This window comes from Falco peregrinus, chromosome 11 (assembly GCF_023634155.1).
Source record: "Falco peregrinus isolate bFalPer1 chromosome 11, bFalPer1.pri, whole genome shotgun sequence".
Classification (NCBI taxonomy): Eukaryota; Metazoa; Chordata; class Aves; order Falconiformes; family Falconidae; genus Falco; species Falco peregrinus.
In genome coordinates, this window is record NC_073731.1 from 26,220,105 (window position 1) to 26,237,030 (window position 16,926).

Consider the following 16,926-nt stretch of genomic DNA (forward strand, 5'->3'; position numbering starts at 1 on the left):
ACAACCAGCAGTTCAATAGCTTTATCTGAGAAAAGTCCTAAAACAGAAATCCTCATCTCCACTTACATGAAGGGTTTACGAAACCCCAAAAGTTTACCTGGAGATAAGTTATTTTTTTAAAAATTGTAGTGCACATTTGATTTCAAAGAATGAAAAATAAAACCAGAAACACTTTGCAAACATGTTTTCAATTTTCCAATTTCTCTTTTGGGAGGAGAAGTAAGAACTACATGATGAATCGACCTGAATGCTTGGGCTGTTCTGGTCCACACCGTCCTCCTCTCATCCTCCAGACATAAGGACTTTAAGATGCAAAACACTCTCAAAAACCTGTGTTGTTCTAATTGGAAATTTGACCAGAAGGCCACAAACTTGTAATTCATAACAACAGATTTTTGGCAGAATCTATTGAACTCACTAAAGAATTAAAAACATGGTAGCATTTTCTCCTGTCAAAGACCTACCACTTCACGGCCTGTACATCCTCTGCTAGCATGAGCCAGACTCTGGAGTAAGCACAGCCACCCCGTGCAAATGGCAGAATGGCACAGACACGTTATTATGGAATAACTACCTGTAATAATCCAGCTGTGCTATCAGCTTGTGGCATTTACCTCAAGCCTACAACAAATTCTCAGACTTCACTAACAGACATGCCGATTTTGATCTCCAAGGACAGATTACACTAAAATTCATCCTCTGGCTAGGCAGGTACTCATTATTTGAACACAAGATAAAACATCCACAATTTGAAAAGCAGCTCATCCCAGTGGTCAATTGCTTTCTTATCCCTTTGTGCCCAACGTCCACTTTGCCAAACTTGATTTCCAGGGACTGACCCCTGTTGTTCTACCTTTTCCTCACTGCCTTCTCCCTAATTACCATCCACCACTGTCCTCAGACTTCCCCTCCACCTCTGACCCTGTTGCCAGGGCTAAGCTCCTGGATTTCACCACAAGACGACAACCTCTCAAAACCCAATCATGGTTTGTGGCCCTCATCTGAATTTTTGCAAGTTTGTTCAGTGTTTTTTTTGTTAAACTGCGCACAGATCCATCAACACATTGCATTCCTGCGATGGCTCCTACTCATCTCAGCTCTCCAGTCCTCCCCTCCTCCTGCAGAGGGATGATACTAATAGCTCACGCCCTCCCTGATGAAGGGTTTGGTCCCAGAAACCCCTGACAGACAGTTCCCAGGAGATGCCTGGGGAGATGGAGGGTTACAAGCACCATTGCATTAACTTAAAAAACATAAAATAAAATCTAACATGAAATGTCCCCCCTACCAAGAGCAAGATCCCACCATCATTAAGGCTTTAAGTCTTCCTTAGATCACTACTCAGCAGGGTCTAATAGGATCCAAGACCTGACAAGAGCTTCAAGGAACCTTAACATATATTGCAGTTAACTTACGGCAGATTTCTCCACAGAGCCTTCCTCCTTTCCACGCACACTTCACAGGGGCAGGCAGCAGCAGATCCAGCCCCTCACAACAGAGGCCAACATATTTCTGCTGGGACTTACGCAGTGCGCGAGATCTCAAAGGTACAGATGAACCCCACATATCGCCTCCCGTTGGCACTCAACAGCACCTCAATACCATTTTTATTTTTGTTATTTCCCACACTTTCAATTCCCAGAAACACTAAGCCCCTGCAGCTTCCATAGAAAAAGCTATGCTGAAGGGAGGGACAGGAGGAAGCAATACGTGGCCTTCACTGAACCGAAGGGAGAGCAAGCTCAACCCTTTCCAAATGCCAGAAAAATCCACCAGTGACAGAACACAGTCCCAGTCAAGGGAACACTACATTTGGTATCCACACCCAGTTAGACACCAGAGAACAAAGCCATGAGGCCCACCAGATTTAACCCACCCAGCTGATAGCTTTCAGGATATTTTTTTTTTAATTCATGTTATCATTGTTTACTTACTGAGAGGTGGATCACGGAGGAACCACAGACTCGGGGACCCTCAGAGCAGCCTCCACCGCCATCAGGGCCTCTCCAGCTCTCACAGGTGGCAGCAAAGCCTCCAGTTAGTAAGGACAGCTTTTAAAAATTATTGTTAGAATCTCTCTCTAACAAACTTTAAAACCAAGCAATAACCAATCCCAGGAAAACCTGGCAGATTTGTCAACTCCAATCCTGCACATTCTGGGTTGTCTACACCCAAGGTGACTTCAGTTTGCTAATAAAACAAGACAGAAGCATTACAGAGCAAGGAAAGCAAAACAAAATCTGTTTGGCAATAGTATATGACCACAATTCATACACAGCATGCTCAACTGCATTAGTTTGGCACAACATTGAAAGAAAACAAAGGTCCAGATTTGGCTGCACACGCCCCAAACTTTTTGTTTACATTAAACATCTAAAATATCAGCTCAGCAGGTGAAGTCTCTCTCTACAGATACAATTTTGTTCCCCAGCTTTGCAAAACATTAGCCATGCGTCCAGTTAAACATAAGAGCAACAAGCCTTAAGCCTTTAAAGCTTTAAGTCTTTATAAAACTATAACAGAAGCAGAAAATGGTCTGTGATAGGGTCTTACACCTCAATGCCATCACACACAATTAAGCGTTCCACATCATGCTGCCAGTCCCAGCTTCACTCAGCGGGTCCGAACGGACTACAGGACAGAAGCCCCCAGCCACACTCAGTGCAGCCATGACAGCAATCAAGGACCTCCTCAGCTGCAGACAGAGGTAAAACCCAGCCAAACTGAGCAAAGCTTTGTTTGAGATAACTACTGCAGAACAGAGGCGTTTCACCGGGGTTTCTCTCCCAGGATAAAACAGCCTGGATGGACCAGCAGGTTTGCAAACTTCAGGATCATAACACGCAAAATCTTACTTGGTACCAGAGCTGTTTTAGCCAGATCCGAACACTCACTGCCCTTGGTCACAAGCTACAATATCAATACGCCGCAAATAGTCAGGGCTGAGCAACCTGACTTTTTTTTTCCAGCACTGCTGACCTAAAACACCTCGGCTTGTCACAGCTGTGACAGGGATTGGTGATGAGCCTTTATTTCCCTGCCAATGCCATGTGGCTAGTGATTAGTGCATTCAGGTGGCCACCATTAAGCTGTAGATAGTGTCACTGCCTTCCAGCTCTGGCTTGGTTATATGAACTCAAAACTACCCACTCTATAATGCAATCTAATGCATTTTGTTACAGCCTGCATCACCGCATAAAGGAGACACATCCAACACAAACAGCAGGGTTCTGCTCTAGAAGAGCTCAGTGTTTGAGGAGAGAAGGGGAAAAAAGGTTTTAAAAACCAAAATCCAGCACTGCTGGTTAGAGAAGCCTGAACACAAGTACATAAAGCAGGACCTAAAGGCTAGTGCCATGAGGAAATTTGCTCTCCCTGCACGTGGTCTCATTGGTTTTCATGTACAGTTACCTCCAGGTAACCAACACTGACCTAGAAAGTCAAAAACCAGAAAGTCTGTCACCACTACAGGTGTAGAAAGCACAATTTGATAGCATGTTTTCAGTTAGACTGCAAAAGCACTGGTCCTGGCCAGTGACCCTGCTCTGACGCTGGCTGGTGCACGGCGAGTCCTTCCAGCCTCACATGACAATTGTTCTGTTTTGCAAAGCTGCCTTCATGCTGCTTCACACAACAAAGCATGCGGCCAGGCGGCCCGGATGATGAGCCACGTGGTGTGAGAGGCAGGCGTGCAGGGGGAGCACCGCAGGGGTGGCAGGTGTCTCTCGAGATTCCACACAATCCCTCACTGGGGACCCCTAATCCCGTCAGAGTCAATTTGTTGTCAGTTTTTCCACAGCACTTAAGTACCAAGACAGAATTGGTTTATCATAGGAAACACTTCCTCTCCAAAGCTGTTTAATTATTTCCATATGTGTTGGGTAGGTGTAATGTGTGTGCAGGAGTGACTTTCGGAGAGGGAAACTAGAGAAAGGGAAGAACAATGCAGAGACCTGCCCAGCTCACCTCCATCGCAATACACTATAGATCCTGGTAATGGTCCATGCCTTTTGGTTTCTCCCACTATAGGGACTATAAATTGTATACACTGCAGTGTAACATTATTTCCTCTTCCCATTTTTCCATCAAGGAGCAGCATGCACACAGAGGGGAAGCTCAGCCCAATTGCCATGTCTCGGACCACAGAGATTAACTTTCTCTCTTTGCACTGCTGATCCATTGTACAGATTTGGTCATCTTGCAGGTAGCTTGATTTCCAGAATCAACTGTTTCCAAAAAACAGGTCACTAACATCCGACAGCAAATTTATTGATCTATAATATGGCTGCAGAATGTTTACATACCGTGTCTCACAGCAGAGTTATGATGCTTCAGCTGCTGGTAAGACTGTTGCGATCCTTCTAGAAAAAGCAACTTACTGGTCTCAGTAAGTCATTACGACTTGAGATGCCCCTTCTTCATGTCAATGTTTGGTAATGCAATCCTGTTTGTCACAATAGGATTTGATTAAATCCTTCCAGCTTCAGGCTGAATTTCTTCTCAAAACCAGAAACAGAGAAAGAGTCACACCAGAAGAACCAGATGAGTTTCCTAACCACTGTGCTGGTGGATATTCTGGGTGGCCTTTGCACTTTTTCATGAAAAGCACTTAAAAGCTTGAGCGTTAAAACCAAATGTCATAACTTTGGAAAGTGTTGAGAAAAAAGTACCTTATTTCCTAACACACTCTGCCTGGTCTTCAAGTCCGTAAGTTTCTGAGGCTCAGCATTTGCAAAAATTAAGTTTCAGCCTGGACACCTCAGAAAAGCCCCAAACTGGACATGCGCTTGAAAATCTAGGGTAGGCAGGCATCCTCTCCACAGCACAGGAGACATCTGGCAGAGCTTGTTTTCTTGTAATTCAGTATTGCTCTTAATTTTCTTACATAGCCCATACTAATTTACAAATGTTTTTGTACTGACTTGGAGGGGTTCATCAGCCACTGCACAGTTCAGTTGATAAAATTTCTTCTCTTACAGCATCACTTCAAATCTGAACAAATGATTTGAGAGCCAGTATCACTTCTGCAAGGAGACAGTTGTAAAATTGTCTGAAGAAGAATGAACTTTCTACATGCTAGGATGGTAAAATTTACCCTCTGGTAAATAATAAAATGATTGAAAATTACACTGAATCATGGGTGGTCCAGCTGCCCCATGGCCTCATGTGGTCAACAGATCCAGTCTGTAGTAAGACAGACACTGGCTACGACATCCTAGAGGAATTCAGATTTGCACAAAATGTTTTCTGCATGCCCAAATAGCATTAGAAACGAGCACAGCGCTTGTCTTCTCCCTCCAGCTTTTCCATTAACATCCTCAGTACATTGTTAATCTGGTGTTTTATCCTGCCTAGAGGCTGAGGAATATCTGGAATATTCTTGACTCCTCCCTGTTCAAAATAGAAATCAGAGGCTCTCAGTTACCACCCTGAAATTTGCAGAGGAATGTCTTTAATAAGCTTGAGTAAATTATCATTTTCCCACTGAAAATTTGATGTATGGAAAATCTAGACCACTCTGCCATGAAAAGAAAGAAACCAAACCCCAACCATTCAGTGGGAGATGCCTCATTAAAACCAGAAAAATCCAGAACACTATCAGGAACTGACGATTTAGAAAGTTTCTAAGTAAGACATTCCAGGGCTGGGCATGGATTTGCTTCCATCATTACAGAAATCACACAGAGAAACAGTGTTTCTTTCAACACCATTATCTTGAATTAATTATTCTGTCCACTTCAGATTCTTTCAATCACATTTTTCCCCAATCAGGCTAAAAAAAATCACATTTTTTCATATCCCACTTCAGGATCCTTCCTCCTCCTTGTAACAACTCACCATTCCTTGCTCCTGAAACGAAGCAAGCAGTTGTTCTGAAATGTCATCTCTCTCTTGGTAATGGTGTTACAAGTAAGGAGAAATAAACCCTGGGGCAAAGGACGATATTAGTTGCTCTCGTAACTTTACAGGCAGAATAATTGGCTGCACTGTAAACCTGACTCTACTTGATTCTGCTATCCGTCACTGCTGTGGCACATTGCAATTACTTTCTCCCTTTCCCTTTCTCTGTCCCTTTTTCCTAGTTTCCTTCCACCTGGGCTCCTGCCCTCACCTCTTCCTACCAAAGTCTGGTATAATGCTGACAAAATTCACTCCTTCCTTCGCCTTGTCTCTTCTCTTGCTGTATGATATAAGACCATGTAACAAGGGATTTTAAGAGGGAGAGCTGAAGGTCAGAAGAAAGGGAAATATCTGGGCCAGTCTGGCAGGGTGAGGCTGAGCAGATGAGGGGATGAAGGGAAAGACGGGCAAAGCATCCCTATTTCCACCTCCACAGTGCTCTTTTCCCTTCCATCAGAGCATCACAAAGACAGTGACTGGCCAAAGGTTTGGAAAAAACCCAAGCCCCAGCTGTGTGTCTCGGATAAGCAAGAACTTATGAGGAAAGCTGGTATGACCCGACAATTGAAACCCACCAGCAGCACAGCTAGATGAATTTATGATGACAAACGAAGTAGCAATGGTATGGTGCAGCAAAGGGAGAGATGATGGAAGGCCAGTGCCACTGAAGCAGAAGGATGATCCAGGTGCCATGGGAAAGCTGAACAACACTGATGTGATTTAACACAATGAGGGCACTTTCAGAGAGCAATTAAGCATCATAAAAAAAAAAATAGTCTAGCCTACTTCCAAACTTCTCATCTCCTCCACTTAAGGGTTACACGCACCTGCGCTCTTAACTAGCATGGAGCTCGTATTGTTTTATCTCGGAGGTAGGTGAGAGAGGATTTTAGAGGTGGAGCAGAGCAGCAGCCAAGTTCAGGGTGCCCTTTGCCTGCTGAACCCTGATAACAAACAAGCTAAGCCTCTGAAGCACAGCTGCAGCGATCAGCTTGGCTGACACCGTAGTCAAGGTCTGGGTGTGCAGCAAGACTAGTGGCATTGAGCTCCTGGGTAGTTTTTAGTGTCATTGGGACTTTCGGGACAGGAAAGGTGCCTTTTTTTTTGTAAGCAAAAAAGAAAAAAATTAAAACATGCACACAGGTTTGTTCCCCACAGCTGAAAAACGGAATCTGTGGGAGGAAACAGAGAAGGAGGTTTCGGTTCTGGTTCTGAAGGGGGGTGGGAGGTGGTCAGGTTTCAGAGCTGCCAATTGAGCAAACCCAACTCCCACATCCCTACAACCCAACTGCATGCAAAACTGGTTTTGAAATGGAAGGCTGCAGAGGAAGGAGAAAGAGGCCGGATTAGCATCACTCCACTGAGCCCAGCGGAGAACAGGAGTGGATACTGCTGTACTCTGTGACCTGTATTTTCAACGTCCTTTTATTTATTAACAGCCTGCCAAAAATAAATCTTCAGCCAACTTTGCTGCAGAGCAGCAACATGAGCCCTTTGAAATCTGCCTGCATTTTGGATGCGCCAGCATGATACAAACACACTCCCAGAGACAGGACTGGAGGCAGGCAAGTCAGCAACCACCACGGTGTGGCCCATGCCTGAAATCTCCACAGGAGGTATCTGGGGGAACTCTTCCAGGAGAGGGGATAACATGGGGGCTAACTTTAACCCACAGAAGAGAATAATTTTGTGGATTAAGCAAGGCCTTAGCAAGAATGATGTTCCTTGCACATACTTTTTCTATTTCTCTCAAGGTAGACTAAGTCAATCCTCCTCCTTAAGGTATATGAGCCAACACCATTGTATTTACTTTCTGAAGTATAGAATGGAAGTGTATCAAGGCTCCTGACATGGATAACAGCAGTCTGTGCTCACCTGGATTTTCTCTGAATCCAGAGTGAGAAGAAGCGGATAACCACAGTGATTCATGGAGTCCCGGGGCTTCAGGTTCACGCCCATGAACAGGCTGAGCTTCCAGCCCCACAGACAGCAGCAGTGCTATCAGCGAAGCTGTATAAAAACTAAGGCACTGTGCGTGCCGTCAATACGTACCATTTACTCAGTCCTCTTTGTCAGTATATCTAAACAGTGGCCTGCTGTCAAGTAGGAATATTTGGTATCTTTAATTAAGATCAGCATCTTTCAGAACGTAGGATCAATACCTGGTCCAGCTGTTGGGAGAAGGCAAAAGACCAAGCCCTAAACATGGCAGCAAACCAGTCCCTCAGGACTAGCCTTTGTAGGGACACCAAGAAAGCCAGGCAAGGCCCAGGAGAAACGAACCAAAAATGAGTGATCATCTAAAGCAACAAAGAGAGGCTGAAAGGAAGATTGGGACAGCAAGTTTCTCAGTTTCTCCCTAATCACTTTCTGCCTTTCAGGTGGTCTGATCACCTCACACTTACGGGAGATAGGAAAGAAATATTGCCTTTTCCAGCAGCTCTGTACCTGTCTACATCAGATGACTCACAGACCTCTCAGCAGGGAAAAATCTTGTCAAGCTAGGCCAATGTGTTAACTCGTGTTGCTATCCACAGCTCTCATCCCTGTGCTTGAAGACCTCAGCCACTCCTTGGCATGCAGTATGCCCTGGGATGGGTGATACAGTCTGGGTTCCCTTAGGTTGAAACACAAAGTGTATTTTTAGTACATTGCAAATGACCTGTAGACATTTAGCACTTTCTGTGGTGCTCAGACCTGCTCAGGCAGGGAACAGAGTCACCAGCAGACTCTGCTGTAGCTGTGAGAGGTGGGTGGTAACACAGTTAAGGTCTCCTTTAGTCCCAGGGAGTGAGCAGTGCCGAAGTATACCTCCCAGGTCATTACAATAGCTTAATTTCCTTGGACACTTCTCTTCAGTGAGGTCACATCGCTGTTGTTCTCTGGTGTTGTCTGATTCTGGAACTGATAAAGGAAATTACAACACAAAACTCAGATCAGGGGATTTTTTGAAGAAGTTGAAGTAGCACATAATAAAAATGCTAATAATATGTTGCAATCCAGTTCTTCTCCATTCAGATGGTTTTGCACCAAGAGGAAGATATTGCAGATGCCCTGCAACCTGGTTAGTGTAATATCTGGGCATAAGAGGACATCCCAGAACAAACTGTTCTGCTCTAACTTCCCTAAAGACCAATTAACAGTGACAGCTTTTTCCTTTTCTGAGATGATTTAATAATTCAAACACTATTACTACATTTTCATCTGTTTCTGGTCTTCTCTTTACCAGTCCTCAGTGATGTGAGGTGTAGGAATCAGGGTGAAGAGCAAACCCAGACTGGCGGACAGACCTGATCCCAATTTTTTAAACAACTCCCTATCCTCAACACGTCACTCCCTACTGCAGTAGCTGTGATGAGAGACTGGCGACTGGTACGAGTGACCTTCAAAAGGATTAGCCAGAGATGTGTGACTGCCAGTGAATAACTCTATTCATTTATTATGCGTGATGAACAGTAAATCATTCTAGTAAGATACTTTTCCATTCATTCGTTGCTTGAGAATGATTAGCAGCAAATAGCTCTTAGAAGCTCTTCCAGTGGAGCTAAGCAAAACACACACAGGGAGAGCCAAAAACTTTGTCCCATTCATTTGTGGTCAGCTCGTATCAACAGAGCTGGCCAAATGTTAGGAAAAATGGTGTGTGAGCACATACCTACATGAGCATACACAGATGTCCTTTCGTCCTATTACATCTTCTGGTCTCCTGACCATGCACAGGCTACTGCTGGAGACATTTGCCCAGTTTTTTTGTTCAGAATGAGCAACGGTTACTCTTTGAACAACGGAGTTCCTCTGTAAACTAACATCACTATGGATAAAATCCAGCATTTCCCTTATGCAGGCGGATAGTCATTGAATGCCAGTGCCAGGATTACTTCTACATCTGTCTATGACTGTGGCCACCAATTACTTAGGAAAACCAGCAAACTTCAGCTGAGGCTTAACACAAGCAGCTGACATTTCCACCCACCTACAGGTGTAAGTACCACACACTCCACAGAGTTAGAAAGAAACTGAGGACCCTGAATTAAGATACAAATCAACATCCCACGTCATGCTCCCGTGTGTTCCCCTCTCCCCACCACGTACAAGAGATATTGCTGTGTCATGTTCAGCAGTGTGGTATGAACACTCCAAATGGCTAAACTCCATGCTACCTGGCTAAGGGGATCAAGCACCAGTGTGTCCTGAGAGGGCTGCATGGGATTCTGCCCTACACGTGAGACCCTGCTCAAGCCCTTGCCATCTGATGTGGGGCAGAAGCTTGCCTTCACAGGCTAGGAGAGCCTACGACTTGGGTGCAGCAAAGTTGACTCTCATGTTAAGGAGGCATGATGGCCTAGCAGCTATTCTACCAGGCGTAACTCAGGAGACCTCGCTTACTTTACCTCTTTCCTATGACCTTGAGCAAGTCCGTCTATCCACCTGTTCCCACTCTACTTCACCATTACCTTCTATTTTCTTTTTTAGGTAGCAACTGCTTACAGGTTCATCCCAAAGGGACTCTTCTCTCTCTCTCTGTAGGCATGACGGAAATGCAAATAGCAAATGAATTTCTCTTTTCAACTACACTTCAAAGTCAAAAGAGGTCATGTGTACATGGACACAAACAGAAAACCATTGGGGTTATTTGCTTCAGATGATAATGCTGTATTTCACAGCGCCATTCTCCAGCAGCAAAATTGTAGCATTTTGCTCAACATCATATGACTCTTGAGTAGTGAGGCCTCCATGCATCTCCACTTGGATTTAAAATAATTAACTGTTATTTGGCACAAAGAGAAAGTCACAAGATTGCAAAGAGCAGTGCTAAGAATGCAGCTACATGGAAGAAGAGCAGCTCTCTCTGAGCTGATCAACTACCCGTTACAGCTAGGGCACTGGCTGTGGTACTGTATCATTTTCTGCCTATTCACAGCTGCTCTTGGCCAGTGAAAACTGGTACGAAGCACAGGCTCCAGATTAGCTCATGTTCATGTAGAGCTAACAACTACATTTCGTTTTGACTGATGCAGGGAACTCCACAGCTTCCTTCCTAATCCACACTCATATTTTCCAACCCTCAAAAATGTCACGTGCCCAGAGAAATAAAATCACAGTGGGAAGGAGTAGGTAGAAATCTCACATCTTTCATGAGTTGGAGGAATTTCTTGGAGTAACGGCAATTTTCCTAATTTACATCTTTTCTCCAAATAACCTTACCTTTCCTCTTGAAATCTATGCTGCACAGTTCTTTTCCCAACAGCTGTAACGTTTATAAATCATTCACGAGAAGTAGCTATAAGGAATGACTAACATGTCATCTTTAAAAAAGGCTTACGATGCTATCCCTTCAATTGTGCACCGGATTTGGGGCTCCCAGGGCTTCACCAGCACCATCGACAGGGCTCCAAACTGTGCTGCGCCCTCTCCCATGTGGCAGCCCCCAAGGCCACCCAACCTCCATGAGAACCACTCCTCCCGCACAGCACTAACTAGTTATTCCCACTCAACAACAATCAGACTTTCCACGTGGGTAATAACATATTAATTTGAGAGAAAATGGATATTTAGTCTTTCAAATCAGGAGCAGCCACAGCTTTTCTAATTAAAGAGGTAGTTTGTTTTCTTTGCAGTTTCCTGAGCAGACAGATATCTCTGAGTCTAACAACTGGTCTTATCTGCAGTTCAGTGCTGGAAAAGCACAAGAAAAATGCATACCAATCTGGACACTAAAACAGAGAAATCCGGCTTTATGTGCAAAATAACCACAAATGGTACATGATTGATTGATTACACGTCATCATATGACAAGCCCGCAGCTAATGAAGCATAATGCTGAATAGATAAACATGAAATAAAACATGAAACAGCATATAATAAACATTTTGTTCCAAAGAAGTTTTCTAGATTCTTTTAAAAGCAAAAAAAAAAAAAACCAAAATCAGAGTATTATTTAATACCTGGACTGCTACAACATAGTTCATGAACTCTCCAAAAATTAGTAACAAGTGTTGCAGTAAAAAGAAAAAAAAAAAAAAAGTAGCTGGGCCAGGCAAGCCTCATTGTCTGGAGCAGGCAGGAGTCCCTTGTCTCAAAATAACCTGGGCCCTCCCTTTGCAAGATGAACTATGAAAAGCTGTACAAGACCATCCCACCATGGCTACGCCAGAAGCTCCCTCCTGGGGCAGGGAGAGCAGTGCCAGCTGCTGGTGAGGTGGAGGCTCTAGATCCAGCCTTTTCCCAGCTGGTTTCCACCTCACTGGGGACAACACAAAGAGCCACTTCCAGTTTCCTCAATATCAGTCAAATGCTTTTCAATCCTGAGACATGCAATCACAAATTTCTGAAGGTAGGCAAACCATCAAGTCTGAAAAAAACACTATCTTTTTTTTAAGCACTGACAGACTCCAAGAATTGTGCTAACAGTGAAGCAAGAATGCTCACGGACATATTACACAAGCGAAAAAGAAAAATCAAAGTATTCTTCTTCTGCAGCATCTCACATCCTGATGTATCAAAGCACTTTACAACCCCGTGATCTTTCCAATGCACCTACTGGGTTTGCAAATATTATACCCACCTGAGAGACGGGAAAGCTGGGAAACGCAAAGACTGTGTTTCTACCTATTAGAAATGACTTCTCTCAACCACCATGAGTGAATATGTTATTCTGAATCTTGAAACAGAAAGTGTGAAGAAATGTTCACCAGAACTCTCCTTGTCCACAGATAAGGTAAAAATGCTTCAAACAGCTGAGCTTTACGATACCTTTAAGAAATGATGGCACTCCCACAAAATGCATTTGTAGGATTAGGCATTTCAAGCAGAGGCACCTTTTTTGTTTTGCTTTCAGAAGTATTCCTTGCGATGTTTTTTATATTGTTTATGTTAGAGTGACTAGTTTTGCATGTGCTCAAGCAGTAAATCTCTCCCTTGACTCTCCCAACTTTTGAAAATCTCAGTAATAAAGGACAGAGCAAAAGAAAGGAGCTATTTTTCTTTCTGTAGCCCATGAGAATCCCTAAGATAGGTATGCATGATATACGGTCTTGGCGGCACGTGGGCAGTTGGACCTTTAAAGACTCCAGCTTGCCAATCTCATTTTGTATCTCCGCCTTCCTGCCACATTACCAGCACTCTGAAATGTCCACCTTCATCCCTTGGAAATTGGCTAGCGCAGAAGGAAATAAATTAAAACATGAGAACTTGCACATGTGATTGACAGAAATCCATTCATCCGCCTCTGGTACCTGCTCTTAGAAAGCACAGTGGTGTCAAAGTAGTAAGTGCTTTCAGAGGTCTGGTCACAGCAGACTGCATAGGCCACGCTGAGGTAAACATCTACACTTCTACATGTCACCATCAGGTCTGATAAAACTCATTCCCATGGAGAAATCTTCTCTTTCATAAAATGGTGGAGGCTACTAAAATATTTCAGTTTCTTTGGAGTTCCCATGCAATGCAATTTTGATAGGATAAGTCTGTCGGTGCATTCTTCCCATTATTCCCCCTAATAAAAGAGCACAAGATAATTATCTTCCAGTAACTGTGTTGACTCTGTAATAGTATGTTGTGGTGGTTCAATACAATAGAAAGTCACTCTGGAAATCTTGTGTGACCTTTCACACTCCTGTTATAAAGAACATCATCACTGTTCGCCTCCATTAATGCTGATCACTTCATGCAGCAGCATTTGCCCCAGAAAGGGCTGTTAGAAAGAAAGAAAGAAGGCATGCAGAAAGGAGGGAGAAAGTGTGTTTGCATGCACGTAATTTCTAGAGAATCTTCTATTAACCCCAAGAAGACAATCCTGAGGATCAGAAACAGAGTTGAAAACTAGATTTCTAATAAAGTTTCCAATATCTATTTACCATGGTGCACCCGAAATAATTTCTGCTATGTTTCTAACTGTAGAAGCCAAGTTAAAATACTTTGCCTGGACTGGCTTAAGTAGGAGCTTATGAACAAAACTGAGAATGAATGCTTTAGTAGAGGTTTTCTGGCATCAAAGAACTAGCTGCAATAAGCTTTCTTGGACTAAGCTGAATTATTAATGTTGATTATATAAGAGTACCATTCACCTTTCAAATGATGAGGGTAATTAGGAAACTCTCAGCAGAATAGCTGGGGAGAAATCACTTGAACAATTTTCTTATGCAACTCCTTTGAAAGAAAAAGAAAATTAAAACCCTGCAAGAAAGGCTGCTTTGCTAATATGCATGCTTTCAGATTTCAAAAAGACAAAAAATTTTCTTTTTTTTCCTCACAAATTACATGTGTGGTTAAACATTCGCTTTTGAAATGGGATGTGTTTTCAGCACCACAGCGTTAGAAAGGAAATTGAGACGTTGCTCTGAATGCTTAACGATACACTGAGCTGCTTGCTTTTAATAAAATCTCATTTCACTAACATCATTCTGCTGGGAAAGATGTGTCGAATAACGCCAGAAAGCCACCAAACCAACAGCACAGTATTACATCATTGATATTAAATATTCTTCCTTGTGCATTCACAGCATGTTTCCGCGCATTTGATGCATGAGAAGTGAAAGCAGCAGTGAGCTAAAGTACCTCAGTGTTGCCTTCACCATTAATCAAGCTTCCAGGACGTTAAATGCCTGCAGGGTTACATCCCTGACCCAGCCAAAACACTGCCACCAAACTTTATCTCGTACAGGCAAGAGGTATTACCAAGCACCTGACGCAGGGAACTCAAGCAGCACAGTCATGCAGAGGGCAATTAAAGGCTGATTTTCAGTACGCTCATTTCCCAGACAACATTTCTCTTAATCTCTTGAAAGATGAGAAATTACAGCAATAAAATGCTTGCCTTTAAAACAGCCACAAACGAGCAGTGCCCCAAATAAAAGGGAAGTCAGGGCCTGACTCTGCACCTGATGCTGAGCCTGCCTCACCCCACTGGTGGAGCCAGCAAAGCCAGCTGTGCTCATCTCTGGGATGGATTTTTGGGGACCCAAAAAACCCCCAAAAGCCAACCCCACACCGCCTACCCAGAGTATTACAGCCCCCTGTTTTTTTCCCCATCCCCTGTGCCTCTCTCCCCTTTCCCTTCTGATCCAGCTCGGCTCAGCTGAGCTCTGCTCCGACAGCCTCACCTTAGTCTCTCCCTCTGCCTCCCTGCATCTCCCTCCCTTCTCCCCCCAGTCACTTCGTACCTGTTTGGAACATCAGGAGAATGCACCACCCACCTGTATGCAAACACCACTCAAGTCATTCCAGGTATGAAGAGAAACTGAAAGTAAGTAAAACTTATGAAGAACTTGGGGACAATATGCAGTGTTCTGCTTCCCGGTGCACCAAATGGAATCTGCTGCCAAAAGCTACTTTCAGGCTTTTTCTCTGTTTCTTGCTGTCACTGCTTCCTATCTGGTTTTGCTTCTTTTCTCTTTTTCTGTTCTCACTCTTATTTCTCCCTCTCCTCCAAGCACACCCACACCAAACCCCAGCAAAGCCTTCCTCCTGAAGGGCATCATCTTTCGTTTTGTTACTGGCACCATCCTGTGCATCTTTCTGCCTGGGGACCTCCATCATCTGCCTCCTGCTACAGGGAGTCTGGGTGCCTGCAACTCCCTTCACCACAGGGCAGAGGCTGCCTTGCCACGGTGGGCTGTGTTCGACCCATCCGACTGCAGTCTGGGAAAAAAAGCAACCTCCCAATTTGAGAAGAGAGTAAACTAAATCGAAGGCTTGTGAGACATTTATTTTAGATACATTTTCTTACTGCATTTGGGGGGCATTTTTTTTAACAAAGAGCGAGCCTTGTCATGAAGTAGAGATCAGTTTGCAGTCAGTGTAGCACAGGGAAGCCTGAGCCAGTCCGTCCCACTTTGTTCATCCAACTCCTCCTCCAAGGTGTGGGGAAAGGAGGATGTCTCCCAGCTACCTCCAGAACAAGGGTACAGAAGAGATAAGACAGCTGGGCGCAGGGGGAAGCTTGTTTTAAACCTTTAAGGAGGGCTTGTTTTAATTTTTTAAATTTAGACATTCTTTAGGAAAAAAGGAATGAAGCATGGTATGTTCGGAAACTCCTGTTTTCCCCTGCCTTTACAAAATTCTGATTCTTTAGGCAATGATTTGTGCCAGGAAAATCAGCCCACTGAGAACAGGGTCTCTGGATGGGGTAAAATTTGAATGTGGCTCCTGTTGCTGCCAGTCACGACTTGGCAGAAGGCTTACACATACAGTAACTGATCCCTCAGGACTTCATCTTCTGGCTCCTTCACCAGCAGAACAGTGAGACACATAATACACACTTGCCATGTGATACTTTAACAAATCTTTTGCCATCTACATCTTCATAGGCTCCACCTCAGCCACCTGGGCTCATGTGTGATAGAGTGACAAGTTACAGGCCCTCCTGCATCAAATGTACATCTTCCCTGCAAATCAGTGGGATCTGAGCCACATAACACCGTCCCTTTCCCTCCGATACAAACCAAGTATTCCTGTTTCCTTCACAGGACAAAGCAGCACATTTGCACTTACCAAGTGGAGGCCACTCTAGAGAGACAGACCAGGATTTGGGGCAAAACTCTAGACCTAAATTTTGGTTGCACTGGAGAAACGGAAGCCTCATTCCAACCTTGATTTGGGGGTTCTTCCATGGCTCTGTTGGGCCAACCTGAAATCCTCATGCAAACTACTTCTGACTCCTGAGGCAGTTCATTCTCCCTCTGGTTTGAAAGAAGGGACTTCAGGAGTGGGTTTTGGGGGAACAGAAGAGGCTTGTTTGTCAGGTTTGGTGGAGGAGAAGGGTATTTTTGTCTACGGGAAAAGCAAGCAAGCCAACAAATGAACACAGTCTTTCCTTCAGAAGATCATACAGGCTATGAGATTAATAAAAGTACAGCAAAACAGCAGGACCCCACAGGGACACCTAGGCTGGCAGTCAGTGCTGGAACAGGCCTGGAAAGGCTGTCTGTCCTTTCTGCAGCAGCAGCCTTGAGCTGACATGCAGCACCAGAAAGCAGCAGCCTGGTTATTAGGCAGTTAAGCCAGTCACACATATAGAGCCGGAAT